The sequence below is a fragment of the Herpailurus yagouaroundi genome, unplaced genomic scaffold, assembly GCF_014898765.1.
Source record: "Herpailurus yagouaroundi ecotype Mexico unplaced genomic scaffold, PumYag 67793, whole genome shotgun sequence".
Classification (NCBI taxonomy): Eukaryota; Metazoa; Chordata; class Mammalia; order Carnivora; family Felidae; genus Herpailurus; species Herpailurus yagouaroundi.
The window spans coordinates 27,165,280-27,172,762 of record NW_024420586.1 but is presented as its reverse complement, the minus strand read 5'-3'; the positions used below and the strand labels follow the sequence as shown (position 1 = coordinate 27,172,762).

Below are 7,483 nucleotides of genomic sequence, written 5' to 3'. Positions count from 1 at the left end.
AGAAGAAGGGAAAAGGTGGATATAGAAAGGAGAAAAAGAAACAAAGGTCCAGAATCTGACCCAGTTGTAAAAACAACATTTACTAAATGAATTCATATAAGAAAAAGGTAAAGGGGCACTAACTGGCATTTGTGCATCTATGGCATAGGTACTGAATTAATTTTAACAGCTGCTGAAATGCAAAATTGGCAAAACTTCATGGCCTTAATTCTGGGGCTCCACTTGCAGTTATAATTTGGATCTCACTAAATTTATGCATGGTGGGATAGATAATTTTATGTTTCAAATTGGAGGGTGTTTTGGGATGAGATTAAACATTCAGCAGCCTTCCCCACTGCGGAGCAGGGGGAGCCAGGCCTGGAACCTCTCCCTGGGGCCCTGATGGTGGAGGTTGATATGCGCAGTGATCATGGCAGCACCTGGATCCAGCAACAGCACCGTGCTGTTGCGCACCACAAAACACTTGGTGCTGAATTACTTCTCCAGCGGGGACCTGCTCCAAGACAACATGCTTTGGGGCACAGAAGTTGGTGTGTTAGCCAACACTTTCATTGACCAAGGGAAGCTCATGCCAGATGATGTCATGCCTTGGCCGGACCTTCATGAGCTAAAAAAACCTCACCCAATTTAGCTGACAATTGTATGGTTTTCCAAGGACACTTCCACAGGCAGAAGCCCTGGATGGAGCTTATCAAGTAGACACAGCAGTACATCTGAACGTGGCCTTTGAGGTCATTAAGCAATGTCTCACTGCTTGCTGGATTCATCTAGCCAGAGGCTGAGTCTACAACATCGATTTCAACCCTCCTAAGACTGTGAGCATTGATGACTGGAGTGGAGAGCCTCTCATTCAGTGTGAGGATGATAAGCCAGAGTGAACTGTCGAGAGACTAAAGGCTTACGAAGTCCAAACAGAGCCAGTCCTAGAATTTTACCAGAAAAGGGGGTGTTGGAAAAATTCTCCGGAACAGAAACCAACAAGATCAGGCCCTATTTCTATGCTTTCTTACAAGCAAACAAAAGTTCCACAAATAAGCCTGAAAGCATCAGCTACTCAATGAGGAAAAGTGCATATAACTAGTACAATAAGCAGATGCCCCTCATTTGTGCATTTAGAAACTCCTTGTCCTAAGAGTGGCTTGTATGACTTCTTTGAAAATTATATTAGTTTCTCTTGTACTGATTTTCTTCTAGAAATTAAGGATGTGCCAAATAGGTCTGACACTAAGATTAATCTTTCCGTCTGGTGTGTTTTATTGAGTTATCTTCTTTGGGTGTGCAATTCAAAAACATCAGCTATGTCTTAACTTTTGAAAAATCTTCTGAAGCATAATTAGAAGAGCAATTGGTAGTAATATAACTTTTGTTAAGAAGAGTGGTTGATAAAAAGCTTCTTATTTTTCTGGAAAAGTTAAAAAAAGTCCTATGCCATTTAGGGAAATATTTCATCAGAGAAATTTGCATAGACTAATGCCAAAAAACTGGCATCATTAGCACTGTGCTTCATGATTTTGTGAGACACCATGTCTATCAAATTTCAGAAAAAAAGGAACTGGATGTGCAGATTAGTTTCAGGATGCAAATTCACTGCTTCCTTTACACTAAGAAAATTAAAACTTAGCCACATATGCAGTATTTATTTTGTTGTTAAACATAACTTCAGTTTACTTGAAAGTTTCAGTCTTATAAAATTGTATACATTACCATATGGGAAAGCATTACTTTCTGTGACATGTTTTCTTTTGAGAATACATGTGTATTGAGGAAAAGGATTTATGTTAGAAATAGACATTAGAAGTTCTTGCAAAAGCACCGAAGCTGAAGTTGCAATGGAAAATGTAATTATAGTCTTACGTTTTCACCTGTTACTCAGGTTAAGAAGTATGTGCTTTAGGATTTGCCAGTTTCTTTTTTTGATCACTATGTATGATCTGCCATGATGACTAACAAAGTATGAAAAGAGAAAAGAGAAAGAGAAAGACAGGAAAAGAAAAAGAGAAAAAGAGAAAAAGAAAAAGAAAAAAAAAAAAAAGAAAACCCCTGGCCCTAAGTAAAGCAAGTATACTTTCTCATTAGGAAATAGAAATAGATCACATATGCCTGGGGAAAATAACCTTGACATACATAACAATCATAATTAGTAAACAGGTACAGTAGTTAAAAGGATTTACATGGCAGTTTAAAAAAAGAACAGGAAAGTAATTGAGTTTCCTGAAGGAGTTCTTTATTCTCAAAGAATTTGACACCTGCTAACTTTCACTGTTATCCATCATCTGGCAGAGAAAGAACTCTGACTGTGTATGTAAGTTGAGTAGCCACTTAAAAATGGAGAAGATTTGATTTTTTAATAGCACAACAAGGATATATGCTTATATCATATGGCTGGTAGTAAGAAGACTGGGACAATGAGAACTAGAGGATTAACCCAACTACATCTTCAATGGAGTCATTAATCTTACTTTACTTGCTGCTAAATCACATGAGTCAAGCCCTTGTACAAGTTTTAACAACTGCCTTTGAACATTTGACTCATTTTGAACATTACTCGTATTCTCAGCACTTAAAATACAAATGTCAGCAAGAACGTGGTTCTTTATGTATTTTGTGGGGAAAAACTTATTTTGTTATTATTTTTATTTATTTATATTTTGAAGATTCCTTTAAAAAGTATTTATTTATTTATTTATTTATTTATTTATTTATTTATTTACTTATTTATTTATTTAAATATGAAATTTATTACCAAATTGGTTTCCATACAACACCCAGTGCTCATCCCAACAGGTGCCCTCCTCAATACCTATCATCCACCCTCCCTTCCCTCACCCCGCATCAACCCTCAGTTTGTTCTCAGTTCTTAAGAGTCTCTTATGGTTTGGCTCCCTCCCTCTCTAACATTTTTTTTCCTTCCCCTTCCCCATGGTCTTCTGTTAAGTTTCTCAGGATACACATAAGAATTAAACATATGGTATCTGTCTTTCTCTGTATGACTTATTTCATTTAGCATAACACTCTCCAGTTCCATCCAACTTGCTACAAAAGGCCATATTTCATTCCTTCTCATTGCCAAGTAGTATTCCATTGTGTATATAAAACACAATTTCTTTATCCATTCATCAATTTATTGAAATTTAGACTCTTTCCATAATTTGGCTAATGTTCAAAGTGCTGCTATAAATATTGGGGTACAAGTGCCCCTATGCATTAGCACTACTGTATCCCTTGGGTAAATTCCTAGCAGTGCTATTGCTGGGTCATAGGGTACATCTATTTTTAATCTTTTGAGGAACCTCCACACTGTTTTACAGAGCGGCTGCATCAGTGTGCATTCCCACCAACAGTGCAAGAGGGTTCCCGTTTGTCCACATCATCACCAACATCTATAGTCTCCTGATTTGTTCATTTTAGCCACTCTGACTGCTGTGAGGTGATATCTCAGTGTGGTTTTGATTTGTATTTCCCTGATGAGGAGTGACGTTGAGCATTTTTTCATGTGCCTGTTGGCCATCTGGATTTCTTCTTTAGAGAAGTGCCTATTCATGTTTTCTGCCCATTTCTTCACTGGATTATTGGTTTTTTGGGTGTGGAGTTTGGTGAGCTCTTTATAGATTTTGGATACTAGCCCTTTGTCCGATATGTCATTTGCAAATATCTTTTCTCATTTCGTTGGTTGCCTTTTAGTTTTGTTGATTGTTTCCTTTGCTGTGCAGAAGCTTTTTATCTTGATGAGGTCCCAATATTTCATTTTTGCTTTTAATTCCCTTGCCTTTGGGGATGTGTCAAGTAAGAAATTGCTGCAGCTGAAGTCAGAGAGGTATTTTCCTGCTTTCTCCTCTAGGGTTTTGATGGTTTCCTGTCTCACATTCAGGTCCTTGATCCATTTTGAGTTTATTTTTGTGAATGGTGTGAGAAAGTGGTCTAGTTTCAACCTTGTGCATGTTGCTGTCCAGTTCTCCCAGCACCATTTGTTAAAGAGACTTTTTTCCATTGGATGCTCTTTCCTGCTTTGTCAAAGATTAGTTGGCCATACATTTGTGGGTCTAGTTCTGAGGTTTCTATTCTATTCCATTGGTCTACGTGTCTGTTTTTGTGCCAATACCATGCTGTCTTGAGGATTACATCTTTGTAGTAGAGGGTAAAGTCTGGGATTGTGATACCTCCCGCTTTGGTCTTCTTCTTCAAAATTACTTTGGCTATTCGGGCTCTTTTGTGGTTCCATATGAATTTTAGGATTGCTTGTTCTAGCTTCGAGAAGAATGCTGGTGCAATTTTGATTGGAATTGCATTGAATGTGTAGATGGCTTTGGGTAGTATTGACATTTTAACAATATTTATTCGTCCAATCCATGAGCACGGAATGTTTTCCCATTTCTTTATATCTTCTTCAGTTTCCTTCATAAGCTTCCTATAGTTTTCAGCATACAGATCTTTTAAATCTTTGGTTAGGTTTATTCCTAGGTATTTTATGCTTCTTGGTGCAATTGTGAATGGGATCAGTTTCTTTATTTGTCTTTCTGTTGCTTCATTATTAGTGTATAAGAATGCAACTGATTTCTGTACACTGATTTTGTACCCTGCGACTTTGCTGAATTCATGTATCAGTTCTAGCAGACTTTTGGTGGAGTCTATCAGGTTTTCCATGTATAATACCATGTCATCTGCAAAAAGTGAAAGATTGCCTTCATCTTTGCCAATTTTGATGCCTTTGATTTCCTTTTGTTGTCTGATTGCTGATGCTAGAACTTCCAGCACTGTGTTAAACAACAGCGGTGAGAATGGACATCCCTGTTGTGTCTCTGATGTCAGGGGGAAAGCTCTCCGTTTTTCCCCATTGAGGATGATATTACCTGTGGGCTCTTCATAAATGGCTTTTATGATGTTTAAGTAGGTTCCTTCTGTCCCAACTTTATTGAGGGTTATTAAGAAAGGATGCTGGATTTTGTCAAAGGCCTTTTCTGCACTGATTGACAGGATCATAGGGTTCATATCTTTTCTTTTATCAATGTGATGTATCACATTGGTTGATTTGTGAATGTTGAACCAGCCCTGCAGCCGAGGAAGGAATCCCACTTGATCTTGGTGTATAATTCTTTTTATATCCTGTTTAATTCGATTTGCTAATATCTTATTGAGAATTTTTGCATCCATATTCATCAGGGATATTGGCCTGTAGTTCCCTTTTTTTTTTTTTTGCTGGGTCTCTGTCTGGTTTAGGAATCAAAGTAATACTGGCTTCATAGAATGAGTCTGGAAGTTATCCTTCCCTTTCTATTTTTTGGAACAGCTTGAGAAGGATAAGTATTATCTCTGCTTTAAATGTCTGGTCGAATTCCCCAGGGAAGCCATGTGGTCCTGGACTCTTATTTGTTGGGAGATTTTTGATAACTGATTCAATTTCTTCGCTGGTTATGGGTCTGTTCAAGTTTTCTATTTCTTTCTGTTTGAGTTTTGGAAGTGTGTGGGTGCTTAGGAATTTGTCCATTTCTTCCAAGTTGTCCAGTTTGTTGGCATTTTAGATGGGAGGACACCTTCAGATTGAAAGTGAGGGGATGGAGAACTATCTATCATGCTACTGGAAGTCAAAAGAAAGCTGGAGTAGCCATACTTAGACAAACTAGACTTTAAAGGCTGTAGCAAGAGATGAATAAGGGTATTACATAATAATTACAGGGTCTATCCAACAGGAAGAGCTAACAATGATAAATATCTATGTGCCAAATAGGGGAGCCCCCAAATGTATGAAACAATTAATCACAAACATAAGCATTTAGGACACAGACATGTATGGAGGGAAGACCATGCGAAGGCGCAAGGAGCAGATGGCCATCTCCAAGCCAAGGAGAGAAGACTTAGCAGAAACCAACTCTGCTGATACCTTCATCTCAGACATATTAACTCTTGAATTAGAAGAAAAGAACTTCTGTTTTTAAGCCACAACCAAGTCTGTGGTACTTTGTTATGGAAGCCTGAGAAAACTGGTACACATACTTTTCATACCTTTGAGGAGGTTGGTTTTATAGCTATTTACTATGCTATAACTCCTCTTCCTACTACTACTAATATAATGACCACATAATAATATAATAATTCCTGTGTCTGAGCAACCAAGCCGTGATGAGAAAACCTTAAGTCACATTTAATTATGTTATCTCAAATGCATGACCATGAATGAATTGCTCCTTACTTTCACTCTCAGTTCTACCTATACCACATTTAATAGTCCTCAATTGGTAGCAACTCTCCTTCTTCCGAATAACCTCCCTGAATAATTCACTGAGATGACAGGAGTAATAAAGTGGGACTTCTCAGAACTCCCCAAACCCAATCTACTTGTTTCTACCCTGAGATTCTCTGCCAACTCTCTGCACACATGCTCCTGAGTGCAACCAGCCCCTGTCTGCTCAGAATCCTATGTCCTTCACCATCTCAGGGACTTTGTTCCTGCAATTATCACTTTTCTCTCCTGAACAATAAATTACCTCCTCTACATTGATTTGTTCCTAAGTTAGAGGGGAAAATACTAAGTCCCTCCCCATACATCCTTCTGTAACTACTGGCACACTTATCTATGTACTTCAAAGAAAAACAGCTTCAGTATATCCTAAAATCATCCATTCCTCAACCCACCTCATCAGAGCTGATTCTCAAAATTATATGGAAAGGCAAATGAATCCAAATAGCCAAAACAATTCTGAGGAAGGACAATGCTGGAGAACTCACACTAATATCAAGACTAACTATAATCTCACATAATCAAAACGGTGTGTTATTGGGGAAAAAATAGACATACCAGAAGAATCCAGAAATAGACCCATAGGTATGATCAATTAATTTTCAACAAAGGTGTCAAGGCAATTCAATGGAGAAAGATAAATTTTTCAAGAAATAGTGTTGGAGGGGCGCCTGGGTGGCTCAGTCAGTTTTGGATATGGTCCTGAGCTCACAGTTTGTCCGACTTTGGATCAGGTCATGATCTCACAGTCAGTGAGTTCAAGCCCCGCGTCCGGCTCTGTGCTGACAGCTCAGAGCCTGGAGTCAGCTTCCGATTCTGTGTCTCCCTCTCTCTCTGCCCCACCCCGCTCATTAATTTTCTTTCTCTCTCTCTCAAAAATGAATAAATGTTAAAAATATTTTTAAAAATAGTGTTGGAATAATTGGACTCCCTAAGGAAAAAAAATGACCGTTTTCCTTGACTTTATTTCAAATACAAAAATTAACCTAATACAGATCATAGAGCTAAATGTAACACTTAAAACAATGAAACTTCTAGAAGAAAACATAGAAGAAGATATCTGTAGGTCTCAGGTAGGCAAAATTTTTTTTACGTAAGACACCATAAACACAATGTATTTAAAATAATTTGATACAGTGCACTTCAAAATTAACAACTTATGTTCTTCAAAAGGCATAGTTGAGACAAAGAAAAGCCAAGTCACATGTGGGTACAAAATATTTGCAAAATACATATCTGATAAAGTACTTG

General features: G+C 37.9%; 1 pseudogene; it reads left to right on the top strand.

Moving 5' to 3' along the window:
- Positions 1-394: 394 nt before the first annotated feature.
- LOC121026114 (GTP:AMP phosphotransferase AK3, mitochondrial-like) lies at positions 395-1,061 on the top strand (annotated as a pseudogene).
- The last annotated feature ends 6,422 nt before the right edge of the window (positions 1,062-7,483 follow it).